This window comes from Hyperolius riggenbachi, chromosome 3 (assembly GCF_040937935.1).
Source record: "Hyperolius riggenbachi isolate aHypRig1 chromosome 3, aHypRig1.pri, whole genome shotgun sequence".
Classification (NCBI taxonomy): Eukaryota; Metazoa; Chordata; class Amphibia; order Anura; family Hyperoliidae; genus Hyperolius; species Hyperolius riggenbachi.
Genome location: NC_090648.1, coordinates 56,571,516 through 56,596,948, shown reverse-complemented (window position 1 = coordinate 56,596,948; position 25,433 = coordinate 56,571,516). Strand labels below are relative to the sequence as shown.

Genomic DNA, 25,433 nt, shown 5'->3' with positions numbered 1-25,433 from the left:
GAGAGATCAAATTACAGTTGATCAGTCACAGATGAAGCTAAACTCTCTACATACATGCAGGGCGCATTTCTCCATGTTTTCCTTCTGTCCTGTGAAAGAGTTCATGTCCACTTTAAAATGACATTGTATGGATAGAGATATGGAAGCAGCCATATTTCTTTTTAAACAATACTTGTGTGGTTGTATTTTTGGTTTTCTGCCATTAATGATTTATGCCACAACAGATCAGGTGTTCTGACTAAAAGTTGAACGAACTAAGCATATGCTGAATGTCTGAAGCCAGAAAGAGCAGCAGAATAGACACAGACATTCCTTAAAGGAGTAAATGGCAGCTTTAATTTGAGGTGTATCTTTTACATACTTGAAAATTCTATAGAAAGAAATAAACAGCAAACTCACACACAACCATTCACATAATCTAAAAGAAATCAGAACAGGCCACCATGTTCAGTCCAGATGTCCACAAGGCTTTAGTCATTGGTCCTCTGACTGCTCTGCAGGTAGAAAGCCCATACATAGCACACTACAATGCACTGTGCATTCTGGAACCTGTCTACCATGGCTGGCATGAGGCTCCTGGTGATTTGCACGTCAGTATCACTCCAGTGCTGCGTAATATGTTGGTGCTTTATAAATACAATAAATAAATAAATAAATATGTGACTGGACCAGATAAGTTAGCCATCACTCCCCAAAGGAATCAGTTAGCCGTAGAGGCCCATGGCCATGTCATCTAACCACAAGGATATTACTTTTCTCTAAGTCTCTGAGAATCTTATGTTTTCCTATTTTGGTGCTTCCAAGACATCACTGACTGATTGCTCACTTACTAATAGACCCCCAACAGGCAACAATGTACTGAGATAATCAATACAGTTACAGTGCACAGAATCATGTCACTAGCTGCCCATCAGAAGAGCACCCAATGTAATCCCTCCCATTGTCACATTTTACTCTTCCTACCATCATGTTTTGGGATGTGAGAGAAAAACTGTGGTCCCAGAGATGACCAACACAAACATGTGGAGAACATACAGACAATGTATCTAGGCTGGAAAAGTGCTGCAAGGCAAGAACAATAATCACTACACCTCTGTGCTGATAAGTGCCTCTCCTAACCGGTGAGCAATATGCTGCGAACATCCGCTGTTTGCATTTGCGCCGAACAGCGAACATTTAGCGTTTTTAATTCCCCCCCCCCCTATACATTATTATTGACCTAAATTTTGACCCCTTACCTCACAGTTATCAGACACATGGCAGCCAATCAGCTAGCACCCCCTCCTGGACCCCCAAAAAGCAGTTGCGGTGGCCATATTGGATCAGTTCTCTGCTGGCTGGCTACTTGGGCTGGCTACTTGCTGCAGATAGGTAGGGAAAGTATTAGCTAGGCCTGTGTTCTTGTTCCTCACTTGTTGTGAAAGCATCCAAAACAGCCCTGTTGAGGCTAGCGCACATCGGTCTCCAGTGTTTTTTGTGTGTGTGACACTTCACAGCCCAATGAAACCCAGAGCTGTGTGCGCACTACTGCTGTGCTGTTGCCTCATTAAGTAGCAGGCACAGAATCACTCCAATGCATTATTATTTCACTGTATTCTGATAGTAATATTGCATTTCTCTGTCTGTGACACTCCACAGCCCACTGAAACCCAGAGCTGTACATAATGTGATTTCTGCCCTTTAGGGATTAAAAACCGACTTTGCGTCAGCTCCGTAATTTTTGGTGGGACTTTTGGCATGGATCCCCCTCCGGCATGCCCCTATTCAGGTGTTAGACCCCTTGAAAAAACTTTTTCATCACTTTTGTGGCCAGAAACAGTCTTTGTAGGTTTTAAAATTTGCCTGCCCATTAAAGTCTATGGCAGTTCGCTAGATTTGCCTGTTCATGAACATTTGCGGAAGTTGGCGTTTACCATTCGCGAACGGAAAATTCTATGTTCGCAACATCTCTACCTGTTCGTAGTTTTCTTATTATAATAAATAGACACATATCATTATATTGAGCATTATTATGTTGACTTCACATCAACACTTTATTATTATTATGCAATCATTCTACATAGTGATAAGAGAGTGGAAAGGTAATTATTCATATAAAAAGGAACATATGCATATAGAAGCATAGCAGATAGCTCTCTTGCATTACAGTGCTGAGGTTCCAGGCTCAAATCTGGGGTGGGGCAGTATCTGCATAGGGTTTGTATGTTCTCCATTTGTAGTATGGATTTTTGAACACACTTCCCTCTCACATCCCCAAGAAGGTATAGATAAGTGAACTGTTCCCTCCCCAAGTGAATTGGACATTGAGCTATTAGGCAGTGGCTATTATAATGATTAGCTTTTGAGGTCCTCTAAGGGGCACTTAGTCCCATGACTATAAACTGTCTAAAAAACTGCTGAACATGTAAGCACAGCGTAATTACAATGCTTGGTGTGATTTGACTTCTTAAAACAGAAGGAAACTTGCAATAATTCAGCTATAAGTGAATATTTGTGGTTACCCACAATGCACCACTGCTGCATAAGAAAATTATCTCTTTATGCCCCTGAAGTTTCCTTCTGTTTTAAGAAGGCAAACTACACTTAGCATTGCTTTTTAGTAGTAGTGCTTTTCAGTCTCTTTTAAGCCCCATCTACATTATACAATTCTGCATGTGATTTGATCGGATCAAATTTGATTAATCGATTAAATCCAACATGTCCGATCGGGATTTGATTTGATCCAATCAGTATGGTGGTCGAATATCAATGCAAAACAATGTCAAATCGATCACACTACCAATCAAATCGAATCCTGATTGGTCGGATTTAATCAATCAATCGAATTCGATCTGATCGAAATGTAGAATTGTATTGTGTAGATGGGGCTTTAGACCTCTATACTTTCCTAGTGGTTTGGGTGACCCCGAGCTGCTCGGTTGCTCATAAAATCAATGTAAACATTATTTTTATAAAATAATTTGGAACCCAAATTCAGAACTTAAGGTATTTGCTAGAAAAGGAATATTTATACAACATAAACAAATAGTATGTGACTCAGCTCAGGGGGTACTGACCAAACACTGGCTTTCATAAGAATTCACTCCAAGAGAGAGCTCTACATCATCACATACAAATGCCTTGTTTATTTACATTCACTAAGGATCCATTCAGACACTACAGTTCCCCAGTATGTGATGAATGTCTATTTTACATACACGCTTCCCCTGAACTTGTTTGGAGAAACAACACCTGCAAGTAAACTGTGGATCGCTCAGTGGATCGCTCAGAAACAGCCGTATCAGTCCGCTGACAGACTGTACATACGCCGGACTGTCGCTGGAACGCCCACCCAGCAGGAGGTGACGACGGACCCGTCGTTGCCTGCAGTCCGGCGTGTGTATGGACCTTAAGAGCTACAAACTCCTCCTCCTTTCTCCACTGGAAAGCTGTGTCTAATGCCATCATTGATGAGTGAAAATACCAATATTCTTTTTCGCATTAATTTTTGCAAACATTGGGTTAAATTGTTTTTTTTTAGTAAAAATGCAATCAAAAATAAATTTTGGGGTTTTTTTTTGTATTTTTTGCAAATTTTTGAGGAAAAAAAATATGGATTTTTTTCATGGTAAAAAATGTGCATTTAAAAAGATCATTTTCTGAACTCTCAGGCTTTTTTGTACGGTTATCTAACTATTTTTTTGTGTTTTTGTGATAAACACAAAAACACAAAAATACTAGATACTTTGGCAAACATTTTCTGGAAATTGAAAATAGAACACTCTGCATTTAATTTATGTATAGCTCATGCAAAGTAACAGGTAGATTTACATTTCAGGAACAGCTAAGCCTTAAAGAGACACTGAAGCGAAAAAAAAAATGATGATATTATGATTTGTATGTGTAGTACAGCTAAGAAAAAAAACATTAAGATCAGATACATCAGTCTAATTGTTTCCAGTACAGTAATGCTGGGAATACACGGTTCGTTTTTGCCTTCGTTTAAACCTTCGTTTCGATTGTGCCTTTTGTCCTTTTCGATCCCGAAATAATCGGTCATACAGTTAATATCACCACCCACGGTTTCGTTTTTTTTTCCGATTCTGATGGTTTCGTTTTTCCAATGATCGAAGGCTGCAAAGAAACGAAACGAAAATCCCTTTTTACAGGGACGGACTAGCATAAACGAATATACAATCGATCTGAACAGCCATCAAGCCTACCAATGGCTCGATTAGATGGATAAAGAGAGATAATATCAAACATGTTCGATCACTAGTCGTTCGTTTTTGGGGTCTATTAATCGAAACTATAATGAGATTATGACTATTTTCACATACGTTTTCAACACTCGATTCGTTTACCGAACGAATCGAAGGTTTAAACGAAGGCAAAAACGAACCGTGTATTCCCAGCATAAGAGTTGAGAAACTTCAGTTGTTATCTCTATGCAAAAAAGCTATTAAGCTCTCCGACTAACGTGGAGAGGGCTGTTATCTGATTTTTATTATCTCAACTGTAATTTAACTGTTTACTTTTCCTCTGTTAGAGGAGAGTTAATTACTTCACAGACTGCTCTGAAAGACTCTTTTTGAATGCTGAGTGTTGTGTAATCTGTACATATTATAGAGTGATGCAATGTTAGAAAAAACACTATATACCTGAAAATAAAAATATGAGAATATTTTCTTTGCTGCTAATCTTCTAGTAATTATTCATAGTACACAACCAATTCATTATATCATATATTTTTTTTCGCTTCAGTGTCTCTTTAAGCTACGTACACACATACGACAACGATCGTTCGTGCCGAACAACGAACGATTGTTTAATGAGGATTCATAAAATGGTTGTGAAAAGGTTGATGAAAAGGTGAAAACGATACGATCATTAGCGAACGAATGATACGGAAGTGACGTGGCAATCTACATATTCCAAATGATGTATTCGTTAAGGAAAACGGAAGAAACGTCAATGTTAATGGCCAATAGAAAAAAGGAAGTTGTGTCATCAAACCAACAATCTTTTAAGTAGATTTAAGAAAGTGACGTCAAAGGTATCTTATAAAAGGCTTTCATTCATAATAGCTTCCCAGGTGGACTAGAGAGGGCCAAACATAATGACAAGCATAAAAACCACTTGATGGACACATTTAATGGTTCTGAGGGCCACATTTGGGCGACGGGTCAGACTTTCACATGTATGTGCTATGCACTATAGTTACATCAGTATGCCAATATCAATATACATTACTATTAAATCATTATAAATAATAAATATACATGATTTTAAAAAAAATTTAAAAATAGTGCTGCGCTGCCCCCTGGCGGTTTCTAGTAGACCGCCAGGGAGGTTAATATAGGTGTGCCTTTCCTTCCATTGCACTCCCAAAATGTAACTATACAATTATGCCGCAGCTAAAATATCTATTTCCAGAAAATGGAAGGTTAAAACAACATTGACTATTTCAGAAGTGATCCAAATAATGAATACAAGCTGTGAACACGAAAAAACAATTTTCTCTCTCACAAGGAACAGCCAATACTTTTCTTATAGGAGGGGAACAATGGTTATGATATGTTTAAAATGAGTCTTAAAGCTTAGCCAGATTAGAAAAACTGATAAGTGATGTTTTTTGATGTTCTAGGAGTCAAAATGAAGAACTGGGTGCATAGTCAATATATCATGAGCATGTATGACGAGTCTGATAACACTATGGAGGTTACTATTATAGTTATATTTGTATTTTTTTATTTTACTCATTATAGACACAAATTGTCTGTTATGATAACCTACACTAACTACAGCTATACAAAAATGTAATGAACTGTTTATTTTTCAAAAGGCATGGAACCAAATTGTAACGCCTTTACATGACCAATGTGTTGCGATTCATGTTTTGTTAGTATGCCAATAAAATATTTTTCACACACATGTACCGTATTTTTTAGCATATAAGACACTTTTTCTCCCCCAAAATGGTGACAAAAAGTCCCTGCTTCTTATATGCCAAATTCAGGGAAACACCATCCTATGGAACGCCTGCTGATAGGGACCGCCGACCCGCCGCAACATCATGGACTCCCTGTAATGCCCCCCCGTGTGTCTCTATCTCTCCGTGTCTCCACTCCCCGTATATAATTAGCAGTGTCAGGAGCGTGTCTCACCTAATCCATGGCTCCCTCTGTGATCGCAGACCTGCACAGCTCCCCTAGTGTTGGCTTCTGCTGATCGCTTTATCAGAAGAAGCCATCGTTAGTGGAGCTGTGAAGGAGAAAAGAAGTCTGTGATCACCGACAGAGGTAATTATATACAGGGGAGCAGAGACACGGGGAAGAGCGGAGATGGGGGGAGGAAGAGTGGAGACACAAGGAGAGTTGGAGACAAATGGGACACACTGGGAACAGAAGAGGTCACTCTGGTACAGAAAGGGACACACTGGGGACAGAATGGGACACATAGGGACAGAAGAAGACACATGGGGACACGGGAGGACACATAGGGGACACAGGAAGACACAATAATTTAGGGAGAACGTCTACAAGATGCACCTGGAACATGGACACATCATATAGTAGCAAACAATATATGGCCCTCCTCCCCCTGCTAGTCAGAGGCCCTTCTCCTTTAATAATAGGCAGCCAAAGGTGCCCCCTCCCCTTCAGTATAGGTAGGTAGTCAAAATTGAACCCCCAGCAAAGACAGTAGCCTCCAGTATACTTAGACAAGGTGTCTCTCAAGTTTATATAGCCACTCCCAGTATAGGTTGCCCAAGGTGTCTTTCCACCAACCCCCCCATATAGGGCATTGGTGTCAGTGGGTAAGTGGGTGTATCTAGCTTCCTGAAATCTGCCTATCGCCAACACTTGAAGACCTGCAGATCAGCACAAAGTAACCATGTGGCACACTTCAAATGCAGGAAATGAGCAATGACCTCACTTCCACAACTGCAGTGGTCACTGTGACAGTCTTTCCTGTTTACATTACCACTGATCTGAGGTCTGTGTATGAATGAAGGGGAGGCAGCAGCAGCCATACAAGTAACAGACAGGGAAGCCCTGGCAGGAGGCAGCATGGGAGGCCCCTGCTGTGGGTGTGGCCAAGCAATGCTCCTGTACCTCACCACCCAGATACCAAACAGGGCAGCCCTGGCAGCATAGGAGGCCTCTGCTGTGGCATACATGGCGTTTCCCCATCACCAAGTCTTCTCAGAGCACCCTGCTACTGCACAAATTCCAGGCCGTGGTCATTACTATTCCTCCTCTGAGTCGTAGCAACTCGGAGGGAGAAGTAATTTGAGATGCAGTGATTCCCAGATCCCTGTATTACCCTTGCATAACATTATGTCTATGGTGGTGCCCAGGTTAGGTGCTGCGCGGGGCAGTGCGGGCACCAAAATGACCTTCTTCACCTGCTGTGGGTGAGCACCTGCTTGATTCTCCTGGGCCAAGCGGTGCCCTTGTACCACCACACCCAAATATACCAGTGAAAAAACAAAAAACTGGAGCTATCACAATTATTAAATCAAAAGAATGTACAGGAAGACTGGCACAAGGGTGTGGGCCGCTCTCCCTTCCTCAGATGCTCAGTCTTCTGTCTCAAAACATTTTTGTACGCTCTGTTGATTGAATATATGGGATAAACCAGTTTGGTGAGCCCTGTTTTGGTATTTTTTAATTGCTTTGGCAATCAGTGTAAAGGCCCACTTCATAGAATAACGATGCAAACAATATTTTCAGCAAAGCAAAATACTAAAGAAATTTAAGGTTTTATTGAATTAAACTTGAAACACATTAACACATCAATCAATAAGCAGATAAAGATGAAAAGAAATCAACTTTAAATTGACATCATTTTCTTAAACAACACACCTCTGTGCACATATAGAAATCATAGATAATCACGTTCAATGAATGCAAAGTAACCGATTGTAAGATACATTTACAGATCATAAACTTAACCTCCTGGGCGAGATGCTTGACTCTGTGCAGGGCAAGAAAAATGGGCTGAAAGTGGTATACCCAATGCAGTGCCAGGCATACAGCCCAGGAGCCCTCCTCTACCCTCGTTTGTCCTCCTCTGCCCACCCGTATTTACCCTCCACCTTCCCCCCATGTGTCCTCCTATGTACTATGAGAAGCAGCAACATGGCGCACCTAATCAACGGCTACATTGGCAATCACAGACCTCTCCTTTCCTTCACTGCACCTCTAGTGCCGGCTGCAGCAGATTGCAGGTGAAGCTGTTGATTAGGTGAGTCAAGTTGCTGCTTTGCATAGTACACCTTGGGGGGGGGGGAGTGGAAGGATAAATGGGGGTTGCAGGAGGATACATGGGAGACAGAAGGGGACACACTGGAGACAGAAGGGGACAGAAGGGATTATGAAAATAAATTGGATCACTTTATGCACAGAAATGCACCAGAAACTGAATGCCAGGGAGGTTAAAGGACCACTATCGCAGCGAAAAAAAACAAAAACTTATTAGAAGTACAATAGCTATCGCTAACAGTAGGTATAAATCTGACAAGTTTTGAAATATTTTATCTCCTCATGTGGAATTCTCATTATCTCTTTTATTCTTTACAAAAGCATTCACTGGAAAGGAGATACGCATAGATGCTGACCAGCCTACCTACCTGAGCACCTGCCATCCAGTTAGTGCTTTTGAAAAACATAAGATACCATTATGAGGAGATGGATCCTCTATCATATCTGTTAGATTTTTACAAACTACTGCAAGTTACAGTGGCAGGAAAAAAGATTTCTAAACGTATTTTACACTTTGAAAAAAATATGCATACACATGGATTTCATTTTTTTTTTGATGATAAAGGTCCTTTAACAGTAAATAAAACACTGATTAGATGGATATCCTTATAGAATTACTGTCTATTGCACAAAAATTTAAAAGTATATTAGGAAATCAGTTAGGTTTTAGTGTAGTAGCTGATCAAAGTTCACCTCCTCTGCAGTTTTTTGTAATAAATCACCAAAAAACATTTACTTTCTGTGTATACTGTACATGGTCTCTGAAGCTATATAAGCTTCTGAAATGCATATTTAAAAGAAACTTTTAATTAAAATTAGTTTACAGGCTCACATCCACTCACTCATGTATCTTCTGATGACTTCTCAAAGATGACTGGCGTGAGAAACTTTTGCCACATTCTGAGCAACTAAATGGCTTTTCTCCTGTGTGAGTTCTCTGATGCCGAGTAAGTTGTACCTTCTGTGTGAAGCATTTGTCACATTCTGTACATTTATATGGTTTTTCTCCTGTGTGAATCCGGATATGAATGTTGAAGATTTTTTGAGTGCTGAAGGACTTCTCACATTCAGAGCAAGAAAACGGCTTCTCTCCAGTGTGAATCCTCTGGTGAGCTATGAGGGTTGATTCACTGGTAAAACATTTCTGGCATTCAGAGCAGGAAAATTGCTTCTTTCCTGTATGGATCTTCTGGTGTTGTATAAGGTCTGACATTTGAGTGAAAGATTTGTCACATTCTGAGCACAAATAATTCCTCTCTCCAGTATGAATCCTCTGGTGTGCTATGAGGTGTGCTTTAACAGTAAAACATTTCTCACATTCGGGACAAGAAAATGGCTTCTCTCCTGTATGAATCTTCTGGTGTTGTATAAGGTTTGACATTTGAGTGAAAGATTTGTCACATTCTGAACACAAATAATTCCTCTCTCCTGTATGAATCCTCTGGTGTACTATGAGGCTTGATTTCACAGCAAAGCTTTTCTGACATTCAGAGCAGGAAAAAGGTTTCTCTCCAGTATGAATCCTCTGATGTTTTTTCAAGTTTGATTTCAAATTAAAACATTTCTCACATTCAGGACAAGAAAATGGCTTCTCCCCGGTGTGTCTCCTCTGGTGTCTAATAAGCTCTGATGGACGAGTGAAGCTTTTCTCACACTCTGAGCAGCGATGCGGCTTGTCTCCTCTGTGACTCATCATGGGCTGCTGGAGATCCAGTTTGTTGTCAGATATTTTCAGAGTAGAGCAGGAATTCAGCTTTTTATCGCACCTGCAATTAAATAATTACATGTTATTTTTACACTATTATGAGAAGTTCTGACAGTATAATAAGATATATATATATATATATATATATACATATATACATATATATATATACATATATATATATATATATATATATATATATATATATATATATATACACATATGATACATTCTATAGAATGCCTGACCATTTTAGGTAAAGTACGAAACGTCTGTTTTTGTTACGTACTTTGTCTCTCTCCTCTCCCGTTATGTCTGCAGCTCTCTTTCTCTTCCTTACTTTAGTTTTTCAGTAGTGCTCTCTTGTCTGTGCCTCTGCTTTGCTTTGTCAGCCTCACCAATGGCTGGTCTCTTCTTTAGTCTTTGACAAAAATCATGCTTATTTCTTGCTGCAGTAGAGCATTGTATCATGACTCTAAACTTATTTTTTGCTGCATTATGGCTTTTAAGGCCCCTTCCCCTCACTAGCCTTGAGGCAGGGAACACACTTGACTGTTTTCGTGCGCATTTTCTGCACAGAAAAACTGAGAACTCATGTTAATCAATGGGCTAGTTCACACTTAATATGTTGTTTGCGCGCAGAAAAAAACCTGACATTCTGCATGATGACTCCGCACATTTTGTCAGTTTTCTCTATCAATTACATCAGCTGCTATGAAAAAAACGTGCACGTTTTCCTGCATAGAAACACACTTGGTGTTCAGAAAAACTTGCACAGAAAACTGAAAGACAAGTGTGTTCCCTGCCTCAACTACCAAAACCCAACTGCCATTTTTCTCCTGCACATGTTCAACTTTTCTCTCCTCTTTCCTGCAAATGGGCTACCCCTGGCAGCACCTGAAGGCTCCTTCACAGCAGCAATTTCCACAAATAGTAAATATCAGCATGCATGCACCCATCATCACTAGCCTCACTGACAGCATAGATATGCAGCTGTTACAGTCAAAGTGCGGAAAAAAGCAGGCATTCTATAGAGAACCGGGTATTCTACACTTTGCCTGAATGATTTCAGGCATTCTATAGAATGCCTAGGCAAAGTACGTAATGAAACAGACATTTTGTACATTGCCTAATCCCTTTGGGCATTCTATAGAATGCCTGATCTCGTACTTTGCCTGTAACATAAATATATATATATCCACTTTGTTGACAGATACTTTTAGGTGTAGAGCAGGAATTCAGCTTTTGTATCACACCTGCAATTAAATAATTATGTTAACTTTACTATATTATGAGAAGTTCTGACAGTATAGTAAGATATCCTATATAATAAACCCCCTGCGTCTCTGCGTCCTCCTGTGTCTGTGATTCCAGAACTGACGGTTTGCTGTTTGTAAACCTCATTGTATTGTGGAAAATAATAGCCTTTTCCAACTGCCAAGCAAACAATATCTCACTGTATGCATACTGTATACTTTGGACAGCGGTGGGGCACGAGCAAGCGGGATGCATTCCGGCGGGGGAGGGGGGGGGGGTTGGTTAGCAGCCGTGGCCTAGCACCTGTTTTTTAATGGGCACTTATTTTTACTAGTGTATATATATATATATATATATATATATATATATATATATATATATATATATATATATATATATTCTACAAAAGTATGCTTCATAGAATAATCATGTCAGGCATTTGAAATTAGCATGGGACAGCTTATAATGCTGTTTGTTTTTCATTAGATTGTCATTAACGAGAGTTGAACAGAAAAATTGTCATCTCAGAAAAATGCAATTTGAAGGATTAAAAGGATAAATATTGTTCATGACGACATTATATTCAGAAATAACTCATTTTAACGTTCCTTAGAAATCACAGCTATTGCATTCCACAATTGCCTCATCACTTAAGGATCTACTATCATGAAAAAAGGAGGCAGTTAAAATCTGACAAAACCCACAGGTTTTGGGATAGTCCATCTCCTCATGGGGGATTCTAAGGGTGTTCTTTGTTTTCAACGGCATTTCCTGAACAGCAGTTTAACTGTCAAAATTGTTAGATACCAGCCAGCCTCTCTACTCACATGCACACTATTTTGTCATGTAGACTTTGCAACTGCTGTTCCGGAAATGCTGTTGAAACAAAGTAAATCCTGAGAATCCCCCATGGGGAGATGGACTGGCCCAAAACCTGTCGGGTCTGTCAGATTTTAACTGCCTACTTTTTTCGTGATAGTGTACCTTTAAAGGGGAACTCCAGTGAAAATAAAATAAGTGCTTAATTTTTACAATAATTATGGATAAATGGTTTATTCAGTGTTTGCCCATTGTAAAATCTTTCCTCTCCCTGATTTACATTCTGACATTTATCATATGGTGACATTTTTTACTGCTGGCAGGTGATTTCAGTGGAAGGAGATGCTGCTTGCATTTTTGGCAGTTGGAAACGGCTGTTATTTCCCACAATGCAACAAGGCACCCACAGAGAGGGGTTTCAACACAATGGGCTTGATTCACAAAAGCATGCTAACTGTTAGCACGCCAGTGAAAAGCTGCTTATCACGTGCAAAATGACTCTTCTCTTTTGCACACGTAATGTTTTATGGGCACTACTTCACGTGCAAAATCAGCTGCTTCACGTGCTAAGTAGCGTGATAAGCATACTTTACACATGAAGCAGCTGATTTTGCATGCAAAGTAGTGCACGTAAAACTTTATGCGCACAAACTTTTATGTGCGCTAAAATAGCACGCGAACAGTAACAGCTTTCCCGTGCAAACTACGTAGCACCCTAGTTTGCACGTGCAAAGCTTTTAGGCGTGCTAACTGTGTTAGCACCCTTTAGTAAATCATGCCCAATGTCAGCCATACAGAGCCCCCTGATGATCCGTTTGAGAAAAGATAAAGATTTCTCATGGGAAAGGGGGCATCAGCCACTGATTGGGATGAATTTCAATCCTTGGACATGGTTTATTTTAAGTTAAAGAGAAACATCTTCACAGTCAGAATAAAAGAACAGATACAATATCTACTAATAAGATAACCATTACACAGTGAAAATGAAAAACTACTTAGATGTGTGCCTAAAGAAACAATTTTGCCTTAAGTCAACAACACAACAGATATAAAAGACACATTTATAATTCCTTTCCAGAGGAAAAAAAAACAATTCTAACATTGTAAAGATAAAGAAACAAAATACAAAGATTATGACTAAAACTTTCATTATTGTAATAGTATATTTGGAAAGTTACCACATAGCATCAGTGGATGCATCACAAATTTATATACAGGAGAAAAAATGATACATGTGGCTTGGGAACACTAGTAGAAAAAAGGTGACATTTAACCTCCCTGGCGTTCTATTTCCCCAGGATTTCCGTTCAAGAAGTGGTTCAATTAATTTCCAATAATTTTCAAACTTTTTTTTTTTTTTTGCAATTATTTTTTTTTTTTAATATTGAATTCAATACCGGTTATTGCATTGAATTCAACAACAAAAAAAAAGTGTTTACTGCAAGATGTTGATGACGCTGTGTGACCCTGGTGTCATCAACGCCGATCGCCGGGGGACATGTCATCGCTGAGGGAGAAGCAAAATCCGCACAGGGACATGGAAGAAGGCACTGGGGAAGCTATCAGAGGTACGCGACGAGGGATCAGCACGCCAATGGTGAGTATAATACCCAGATGTGTAGCCAGGTGTGTAGGGAGCTACATGTAGCCAGATGTCAGGGTAGCCAGGTGTGTAGGCAGATGTATAGGTAGCCAGGTGTGTAGCCAGGTATAGGGTGCCAGGTATAGGGTGCCAGGTTTAGTGTAGCCAGTTATGGGGTGCCAGGTGTAGTGTAGCCAGTAATGGGGTGCCAAGCTACCCCCCCAACACCTTCCCTTAAGCTGTGTGCGGCCGGTGGGGACCCCCCTTCTGGGCAGGGAGGGGGGACCCGTCCTTAGTGGGTTGTGGGGTGTCCCCATTCTATGCTGGCTGGTAGTGGCCGGTGGGGACCCCCCTTCTGGTCGGGGGGGGGTGTCCCCGTCCTTTGCAGGCTGTGGGTGGCCGGGCGGGGGGGGTGTCCCCTTCCTTTGCAGGCTGTGGGGGGCCTGTGGGGACCCCCCTTCTGGGCGGGGGGGTGTCCCTGTCCTTTGTGGGCTGTGGGTGGCCTTTCCCTCCCCCCTCCCATCCCCCATGCAAGCCCCTCCCCCTTCCCCCTGAACCCCTTCCCTCGGTGTGAGTCCTGTTCTACTCACCCAGGTTGTCTCCAGTGGCGGCGGTGGCAGAATCTGTTCTTCCTCCATCCCCGAAGTCTCATGCTCTGTGTAATTACCGCTACGAGACTTGGTGACGTCACCGAGCCTCGTAGCGGTAACGTCACAGGCCAGGACTTCAGCGTTAGAGAAAGAAGGGTTTCTGCTGGCGCCGCTGGAGACAGCCTGGGTGAGTAGAACAGGATTCACACTGAGGGAAGGAATTCAGGGGGAAGGGGGGGGGCTTGCATGGGGGTTGGGAGGGGGGAGTTAAAGGCCACCCACAGCCTGCAAAAGGACGGGGACACCCCCCTGCCCAGAAGGAGGGTCCCCACCGGCCACCCACAGCCTGCAAAGGACGGGGACATCCCCCCCCCGCACAGAAGGGGGGTCCCCGCCGGCCACTACCAGCCAGCATAAAACGGGGACACCCCTCCCCCCCTTGCTGCACAGAGGGGATCCCCGCCAGCCACTACCAGCCCGCATAGAGCAGACACCCGTCCGCACACAAAGGGGGAATCCTTGCATGCAGCACATTCTCTGCCCTGCCAGCTGCACAGGGATTCCCCAGGGTGGCTGGATGCTTGTTCTGTATGCTGGGGGTAGCACAGATCGCTATCCACAGCATACAGTCAGACATTTAGCCATCCTGGGGAATCCCTCTGATGAGGGAAAATTGCAGCAGACGGTGCAGAGAAACAGGAAATCTCCCTGGCGGGATTGACGAGCTCAGCTCGTCCAAAACACTTTCAGCAAGTTTTTGCTGGACGAGCTGAGCTCGTCCAGAATGCTAGGGAGGTTAAAATAAGTATACACGAATATCAGTTACAATTGTATAACCCTTTTGCGTCTTGGAATGTTATTCATTTAATAGCTTGCACTCTGCTATACATTTTATTCTTCATGTTACATCTGCTATTGTAATCATGTTACATCTGCCATTGTAATCACCAGTTCTGTACTTTATACCAGTGTCCATATTTGACATATATCATTGTCTGTATCATTATGTATCCCTTGTTTGTTTTCCTACTCTGTACAGTGCCACAGAATATGTTGGCACTTGAAAAATAAATATTCCTATGAAGTTGTTGCTTACTGTAGGGATTATTATCTGACAGCTGTGAGCCTTTTACCAACAGGCTATAGGCTTGTTCAAGTCCTCAAGGGGGATTCTCAAGATTTCCTTCATTTTTAAAAGCACTCCCTGCTATAAACCTCAGTGTACATGTGTGACTATAGTGTGCCAAGCAATTAAATTGGGCAGCTTATCTCTGCCTGTTTGCATAGCATGCATATTGGCATAGGAGTGTAAAATCAGTGCTGGGTTGTTATATCGCCAAACTCCAGATTGAGTGCAGTGCAGGTATAGCTAATACTGTTATTGATAAAATATAGCTGAGTACTGTTATTGGCTGCCATGTAGGATTACTGGTTGAAAAGCTTGGCTAAAAGATTAGTACTAGGCTCACTTATAGCAGGGTTAATGTAAGGGGATGGGGCTGAATGTTACATTGAGGCTTAGTTATAGGAAGGTTAGTGTTTTATGAGAGGTTAGTAAAAGGTTAGATTTAATAGTGTTAAGAGGTACGGGATGACAATAGTGGCACACAAATTACTGACACTTAGATAATATTACAGTATCATGACTGATATTCAGAACAATGGCACTCAAATAAACACACACTTCTTTTAAATATATGCATAATGCACTCTCCTCAAAACTTTTAGATTGTTATACCTCTCTTTTATAATGTTACATCACCTTAGCATGATAGCGCTACATCTGATAATTTACGTGAACATTATGTCATCTGTATTAACTTATTTTTTACCCTTGTGATTTCATATACACTCTTTATGGACAATTTTATTTGCAATTAACTTTATAAATAATAAACAAAGTTGACACAAAAAAACACCTTTCAGCAGGAAGTTAAATCTCTTGATCACAAGCAAAAAAATATTTTCTGTATAGCCCAGACCTAACACTGGCGGCAGCATCAGTGTTTCCCCTCTAACAGGTTTACTTTTGTACAATATAAAATCAGACATGTGTCATCCAGTTATGAGTCACACATGCAAAAGCCATTTCTGTATAATATCTAACTTATTAACATGATTTAAAGAAAGCAAAATAACAATACAATCAATATTACAGATCAGGAAAGCAGTATGTTTATAGTTACCTGGTAGAAAGTAGTATTGGGTCCCCTTATTCCTGTGATCTCTCTGTGAGCCTTCTGCCTGACTGAGGTCTGACCCATTTTATATTCACTTCTCCTCCATTTACTAAAATGAAGTGGTTTTGGATTGGTTGAAAATGTCGTATTGTTAACAATAAAATGTCTATTTACAGACCTATGAAAGGACAGTTTCAAGACCTCTTTACTGAAACTCCCACCCACCCAGCAAGGTGTTAATTTCATTAATATTCCACAGTATAAACAAAAGGCAAATTGAAGGAATGATCTAAGCTGGAGATCACTAACATAACAATAGATGAATACAATGAATAGGTCAGTAGAGGATGGACAGTTTCAGTGCTCTCCCCATGCAGAAAAAAATGTTCAGTACCAGATGAAAGATACTTATCTCTCAATCTTTCAGATCTGATCTGCAGATTACTGTGCATTAAACAAGGTGTGTACAAGAAAGGAAGTAAATGTAATCTTATGCTTGGTAAACACAATACAATTTTCTGTTAGATTTACCTGCCAGATCGATTTTTTTTCAATACTTCTATGGAAATCAATCGGAAAATGGATTGAAATTACGATCGGACGTGTTGGAAACAAATCAATCTGGCAGGTAAATCTAACAGAAAATTGTGTAATGTGTACCTAGCATTAGTGTTGGGCGAACATCTAGATGTTCGGGTTCGGGCCGAACAGGCCGAACATGGCCGCGATGTTCGGGTGTTCGACCCGAACTCCGAACATAATGGAAGTCAATGGGGACCCGAACTTTTGTGGTTTGTAAAGCCTCCTTACATGCTACATACCCCAAATTTACAGGGTATGTGCACCTTGGGAGTGGGTACAAGAGGAAAAAAAAATTTAGCAAAAAGAGCTTATAGTTTTTGAGAAAATCGATTTTAAAGTTTCAAAGGGAAAACTGTCTTTTAAATGCGGGAAATGTCTGTTTTCTTTGCACAGGTAACATGCTTTTTGTCGGCATGCAGTCATAAATGTAATACATATAAGAGGTTCCAGGAAAAGGGACCGGTAATGCTAACCCAGCAGCAGCACACGTGATGGAACAGGAGGAGGGTGGCGCAGGAGGAGAAGGCCACGCTTTGAGACACAACAACCCAGGCCTTGCATGAGGACAAGAAGCGTGCGGATAGCATGCTTTGTACCACCATGCAGTCATAAATGTAATAAAGATAAGTGGTTCAATAAACAGGGACCACGCGGCAACGCTAACCCAGCAGCAGCACACGTGATGGAACAGGAGGAGGCGCAGGAGGAGAAGGCCACGCTTTGTGAGACACAACAACCCAGGCCTTGCATGAGGACAAAAAGCGTGCGGATAGCATGCTTTGTACCGCCATGTAGTCATAAATGTAATAAAGATAAGAGGTTCCATAAACAGGGACCGGCAACGGTAACCCAGCAGCAGCAGCAGCAGCAGCAGCACACGTGATGGAACAGGAGGAGGCGCAGGAGGAGAAGGCCACGCTTTGTGAGACACAACAACCCAGGCCTTGCATGAGGACAAAAAGCGTGCGGATAGCATGCTTTGTACCGCCATGTAGTCATAAATGTAATAAAGATAAGAGGTTCCATAAACAGGGACCGGCAACGGTAACCCAGCAGCAGCAGCAGCAGCAGCAGCACACGTGATGGAACAGGAGGAGGCGCAGGAGGAGAAGTCCACGCTTTGTGAGACACAACAACCCAGGCCTTGCATGAGGACAAAAAGCGTGCGGATATAGCAGCAATGCTTTTTGCCGCCATGCAGTCATAAATGTAATACAGATGAGAGGTTCAATAAACAGGGACCGGAAACGCTAAACCATCCCAGATGTTCATCGGTCATGTTACTTGGTTGGGGTCCAGGAGTGTTGCGTAGTCGTTTCCAATCCAGGATTGATTCATTTTAATTTGAGTCAGACGGTCTGCATTTTCTGTGGAGAGGCGGATACGCCGATCTGTGATGATGCCTCCGGCAGCACTGAAACAGCGTTCCGACATAACGCTGGCTGCCGGGCAAGCCAGCACCTCTATTGCGTACATTGCCAGTTCGTGCCAGGTGTCTAGCTTCATGCCCGGTTTCAGGTCCAGCGGTGCCAGCCACAAATCCGTCTGTTCCTTTATTCCCCTCCAAATTTCCTCCCCTGTGTGCTGCTTATCCCCAAGGCAGATCAGCTTCAGCAACGCTTGCTGACGCATGCCAACAGCTGTGCTGCACTGCTTCCACGATCCTACTGCTGCTGGTGCTGGGTTAGCATTTCCGGATGAGGTACAGCTTTGAGATGCGTTGGAGGAGAAGGAGTCAGAGAGGTAGGTGCTGCTGTTGTTATCCAGCTGTTTGCGGCGTGGGCAACACCCGCGCCGTAGCAGGTGAGGAATCGCTGCCAGGCTCCACAAGGTTCACCCAGTGCGCGGTAAGGGAGATGTATCGACCCTGGCCGAACGCACTCGTCCAGGTGTCAGTGGTGAGGTGAACCTTGCAGGCAACGGCATTCTTCAAGCTTCGGGTTATTTAGCTGACCACGTGCTCATGCAACTCAGGCACTGCAGAGCGCGCAAAGTGGTAGCGGCTGGGAACCACGTAACGTGGGATGGCCACTGACATCATGCCCTTGAAGCTGTTTGTCTCCACCACTCGATATGGCAGCATTTTGCAGGCCAGAAGCTTGGCTATGCTGGCTGGCTGTTACTGCCACGGCCCGGGGGTCATTTGCTGGCAATTTCCTCTTGTGCTCAAACATCTCAGAGACAGACAACTCAACCGTAGCGCTGCACACCGAAGGGCTGTTGGTTGTTGTGTTTGATGAACACTGGGAGACCTCAAGAGCACTAGTCCGGAAAGTGACAGTGTCAGCATCGTCTGATGTTTGTGAATGTTGTGAACCACGCAATGGCTGGGCTACTGCTGCTGCTGAGGCGGGTCTGGTGGTGAGTCTGGTGAACCCAAGGGAGGCAGTGTTGCTGGTGGTACCCTGTCCTGCCGCGTTTGCCCACAGAGTGGGATGTTTGGATAGAATGTGGCGGCTCATGCTGGTGGTGGAGAGGTTGTTAATACTTTTCCCCCTGCTCAGGCGGGTCTTGCACACCTTGCAAATCGCCATGGTAACATCCTCAGTGCAGTCTTCAAAGAAAGCCCAGACTTTAACTGGCTGAGGACTCGGACCTCGTGCGTGATGTGCTGGTGCTGCTAACCCACTGCTGGACGCTTGAGAGGTCATCCAAGTAATTATCTGGTCCTGTTCTTTTGGATCTGTGAGGGTTGTTGTCCTGGACAACATGGGCAGTATTGAGTGGGTTTTCTTGGGTGCTCCCCTGTGGCCTGTACGTGAACCGTCAGGGGAAACACCTCTTCCCTTGCCTCTCCCTCTTTCACCGGATTTCTTCCTCATTTCACTTATCCTTAAAGTACACGCTGACTGGCAGCAGTACAGTGGCAGTACAGAAATGCTATACAGTGGTGGGTGAGCGGTGTACCACTATTGTCAGCAGTGACACAGAGCACAATGCTATACAGTGGCGGGTGAGCGGTGTACTACTGTTCCCAGCAGACACAGAGTGGAAGTAAACACAATGCTATATAGTGTGGCTGAGCCGTGTACACAGAGTGGCATTAAACACAATGCTATATAGTCTGCTATATAGTCACCCCGAACAGGGTGATGTTCTGCAGAACCCGAACAGTGGCAAACACTGTTCGCCCAACACTACTGGGAGGGAACGCAGATTTTAGTACCTAAACACACGATACAACATGTTTTCCGGGGTCGGACTCTGAGGCACATACAGATGGTCCCGATCATCATCCTCATCATACAACTCTTCTCCTGAGTCTGACCCACCCACCACCTCTGCCACCCCAACATCCCCAGACACAGACCCCTCATCGTCCTCAACATTAACTTGGGATGCTGGCCTGAGCCAGACCTCCTCCTCCACATCAGGCCCCATCATCTCCTCAATGGCAGCCCTCATTAATCGCTCTGGCGACGGACTGATGGACACAACGTTCTCCTCCGGGGAGGGCTGCTGCTGACCACTGGCTGCTGGGGTGGATGTTATAGCTTGCGTGGGGCGTTGGCTGTTGCTGTTGTTGGGAGTGCTGCTCACAGCGGAGGTCTCTGGGGAACTCATGTTGAGCTCATATAGTGGTTGACGGTGAGTGGAGTATTACTGATCCCAGCAATATACACACTGACTGGCAGAGTACGCAATGCTATATAGTGTGGCTGAGCGGTGTACACAGAGTGGCAGTAAACACAATGCTATATAGTCTGGCTGAGCGAGCGGTGTACTACTGTTCCCAGCAGAATCAGAGTGGCAGTAAACAATGGTATATAGTCTGGCTGAGCGGTGTACACAGAGTGTCAGTAAACAATGGTATATAGTCTGGCTGAGCGAGCGGTGTACTACTGTTCCCAGCAGAATCAGAGTGGCAGTAAACAATGGTATATAGTCTGGCTGAGCGGTGTACACAGAGTGTCAGTAAACAATGGTATATAGTCTGGCTGAGCGGTGTACACACAATGCTATATAGTCTGCTATATAGTGTCAGTAAACAATGGTATATAGTCTGGCTGAGCGAGCGGTGTACTACTGTTCCCAGCAGAATCAGAGTGGCAGTAAACAATGGTATATAGTCTGGCTGAGCGGTGTACACAGAGTGTCAGTAAACAATGGTATATAGTCTGGCTGAGCGAGCGGTGTACTACTGTTCCCAGCAGAATCAGAGTGGCAGTAAACAATGGTATATAGTCTGGCTGAGCGGTGTACACAGAGTGTCAGTAAACAATGGTATATAGTCTGGCTGAGCGGTGTACACAGAGTGTCAGTAAACAATGGTATATAGTCTGGCTGAGCGGTGTACACAGAGTGGCAGTAAACACAATGCTATATACTCTGGCTGAGCGAGCGGTGTACTACTGTTCCCAGCAGACACAGAACAGTAAACAGAATGCTATATAGTGTGGCTGAGCGAGCGGTGTACCACTATTCCCAGCAGACACAGAACAGTAAACAGAATGCTATATAGTGTGGCTGAGCGAGCGGTGTACCACTATTCCCAGCAGACACAGAACAGTAAACAGAATGCTATATAGTGTGGCTGAGCGAGCGGTGTACCACTATTCCCAGCAGACACAGAACAGTGAACAGAATGCTATATAGTGTGGCTGAGCGAGCGGTGTACCACTATTCCCAGCAGACACAGAACAGTGAACAGAATGCTATATAGTGTGGCTGAGCGAGCGGTGTACCACTATTCCCAGCAGACACAGAACAGTGAACAGAATGCTATATAGTGTGGATGAGCGAGCGGTGTACCACTATTCCCAGCAGACACAGAACAGTAAACAGAATGCTATATAGTGTGGCTGAGCGAGCGGTGTACCACTATTCCCAGCAGACACAGAACAGTGAACAGAATGCTATATAGTGTGGCTGAGCGAGCGGTGTACCACTATTCCCAGCAGACACAGAACAGTGAACAGAATGCTATATAGTGTGGCTGAGCGAGCGGTGTACCACTATTCCCAGCAGACACAGAACAGTAAACAGAATGCTATATAGTGTGGCTGAGCGAGCGGTGTACCACTATTCCCAGCAGACACAGAACAGTAAACAGAATGCTATATAGTGTGGCTGAGCGAGCGGTGTACCACTATTCCAAGCAGACACAGAACAGTGAACAGAATGCTATATAGTGTGGCTGAGCGAGCGGTGTACCACTATTCCCAGCAGACACAGAGTGGCAGTAAACAGAATGCTATATAGTGTGGCTGAGCGAGGTACACAGAGTGGCAGTAAACAGAATGCTATATAGTGTGGCTGAGCAAGCGGTGTACTACTATTCCCAGCAGACACAGAGTGGCAGTAAACAGAATGCTATATAGTGTGGCTGAGCGAGGTACACAGAGTGGCAGTAAACAGAATGCTATATAGTGTGGCTGAGCAAGCGGTGTACTACTGTTCCCAGCAGTGACACAATGACAGGGGGGACCCTGGCTAGCGTGGCTGGAGCGCGAACTACCCTGCCTGCCTACCCAAAGCTAAACCCACAGACAAATGGCGGAGATATGACGTGGTTCGGGTATTTATTTACCCGAACCACGTGACAGTTCGGCCAATCAGAGCGCGTTCGGGTCCGAACCACGTGACCCGTTCGGCCAATCACAGCGCTAGCCGAACGTTCGGGGAACGTTCGGCCATGCGCTCTTAGTTCGGCCATATGGCCGAACGGTTTGGCCGAGCACCGTCAGGTGTTCGGCCGAACTTGAACATCACCCGAACAGGGTGATGTTCTGCAGAACCCGAACAGTGGCGAACACTGTTCGCCCAACACTACCTAGCATCAGATTAGTAAAGATAAATCTTTAGAATGATCGGTCTTCCAAACGTTCAAACCTATGTGTTAGATTAATTTCTCAGATTGTTATCTGAACGGTGTATCCAGCTGAAGAATAGACTGTGTAGGTATGGCTCTCCTGCTACATGGAGGTGGTAAAATTGGCCTTTAATCTTTTATTTTCCAAAGACTTTTATCTCATGTGTGTACCCAGCTTTTTGCATCTTGAAAAGGCAGATAGTTTTGCTATTGGTTATTCAGACTCATCAATATTCTGCAGTATCTTTTACTGCTTTATAATCATTACTGTAGTGCTAAAGCATCCCACATATCCCTCTTAATGAGTATAGTTTGCACAGAAAACTTTTGGCTTTCTCTGGAAATGACAAGGGCAATTCAACTTTTGTTGAGGAAAACTGAATATTTTTGGATTGTCTCTGTGTATTACATAGATTAATGTGACACATTCTAAGTTTGTTGAGGAAAAACTGTGTTCAGGTTATCTCCATATAGTAAAGGCAGGCATTGTTTCAGCTTAATATATTTTGTTTTTAGGTGTTGAACAAACATTTGCTAATTGCTTTTGTGGCAAGAAGGAATTTCTGGAGGGTCTCATCATAACAGCTCCTTAAATAGAGTACAGAGTGTATTGCAGCTGAGGCTCCACTAAAGAATATTTTCAGCTTATGGTCACTGATGGTTCTAAAAAATGTGTTAAAATAAAATTGCAAAATGATTTGTGCAGGAGTGATCTGTGTTTATTGCAAATATTTATTTATTTATATGTTTGTTTTTAACAAAAGTGGAATCTCCATTTAATTACATGTGCCTTAACACTAGGCATTCATTGTTAGTTGTTATCACAGAACATCCAAAATAATATGAAATATTAAACACTCAAACTGACCTTTCTAATATATATATATATATATATATATATATATATATATAAACATATATAATATTAAAGTTCCCTTGTCCTACCAAAATGTTGGGGTCCTAAATGTGTTTACAATTATTCATTCTCATTCATTCACGCTGATTTTAGAAAAAGATTCCTGCTCTTGGCACACTTGATCATTAGAATCAGATTGACTTGGACACAGCTACAAGGTCATGTGCCGTAACACTAGGTATTCATTTTCAGTTGTTATCACAGAATATCCAAAACAATATAAAATATTAAGCAACAAAAACACTCATACTACAAAACACCCAGCTCTCTACAAAACACCCAGCTCTCTACATTCTACTGATGAAATCTCCCTCCATGCAGGGGCTCCTCTAGCTACCTAATGCTTGGGGCACCTCTAGCTACTTTACACTGATGTTACTTCTGGTTACTTAATACTTATGGGCACCTGTTGTTATCTATGACATGCAAGGGAAGTAAGAGGGAAGTGACAGCTGGGCCAGCCAGCACACTTGCGCTGCAGTTGGGCGAGGGTTTGTAGGTTAATGGAGGGGGAAATCTAAGGTGCCAGGACACCTGTGCCTATAGGCTCTTGTGAGGTAAATCCGGGCCTGCAAAACTATGTAGGTATGGGGTCAAAAAGACCCCTAAAGGTGCCTTGTGAGATCTGACACAAAAATGTCTGCAGCAGATCCATTAGCACGCCTGAACTCAAAACTTGCTCTCTGCTCTAGAAGATAAGCAACAGCATAATAACCTTTAATAAGACATGTCTGTGTTACAGCTGATACAAATCCTGCAACAAATCTGCAGTGTGCCTACTTCCTGCTTTCATGAAAGGAGACATAGGGTTAACATCCTGCGTTTACAAATAAGCTGCAAATTAGCTTGTCACGGCAGCCAGCTGACACCACTGAGAGATCAAATTACAGTTGATTAGTCACAGATGAAGCTAAACTCTCTAAATACATGCAGGGCGCATTTCTCCATGTTTTCCTTCTGTCCTGTGAAAGAGTTAATGTCCACTATAAAATGACATTGTATGGATAGAGATATGGAAGCAGCCATATTTCTTTTTAAACAATACTTGTGTGGTTGTATTTTTGGTTTTCTGCTGGTAATGATTGCTGCCACAGGAGATCAGGTGTTCTGACTAAAAGTTGAACGAACTAAGCATATGCTGAATGTCTGAAGCCAGAAAGAGCAGCAGAATAGACACGGACATTCCTTAAAGGAATTTGAGGTGTATCTTTTACATACTTGAAAATTCTATAGAAAGAAAAAAACAACAAACTCACACACAACCATTCACATAATCTAAAAGAAATCAGAACAGGCCACCATGTTCAGTCCAGATGTCCACAAGGCTTTAGTCATTGGTCCTCTGACTACTCTGCAGGTAGAAAGCCCATACATAGCACACTACAATGCACTGTGCATTCTGGAACCTGTCTACCATTGCCATATGTCTATATTATGTAGTGTAAGTAGTGTAGTCTAGGGCCAATTTTTTAGGGGGAGCCAATTAACTTATCCGTATGTTTTTGGAATGTAGGAGGAAACCGGAGTACCTGGAGGAAACCCACGCAGACACGGAGAGAACATACAAACTCTTTGCAGATAGTGCCCTGGCTGGGATTCGAACCAGGGACCCAGCGCTGCAAGGCGAGAGCGCTAACCACAACGCCACCATGCTGCCCATTGTCACATTTTACTCTTCCTACCATCATGTTTTGGGATGTGAGAGAAAAACTGTGTTCCCAGAGATAGCAAACACAAACAT

At 42.9% G+C, this 25,433-nt stretch overlaps 1 pseudogene; it reads right to left on the bottom strand.

Moving 5' to 3' along the window:
• The window catches only part of LOC137562109 (zinc finger protein 208-like), a 250,675-nt pseudogene that overhangs the window by 171,778 nt on the left and 53,464 nt on the right, over positions 1–25,433 (bottom strand).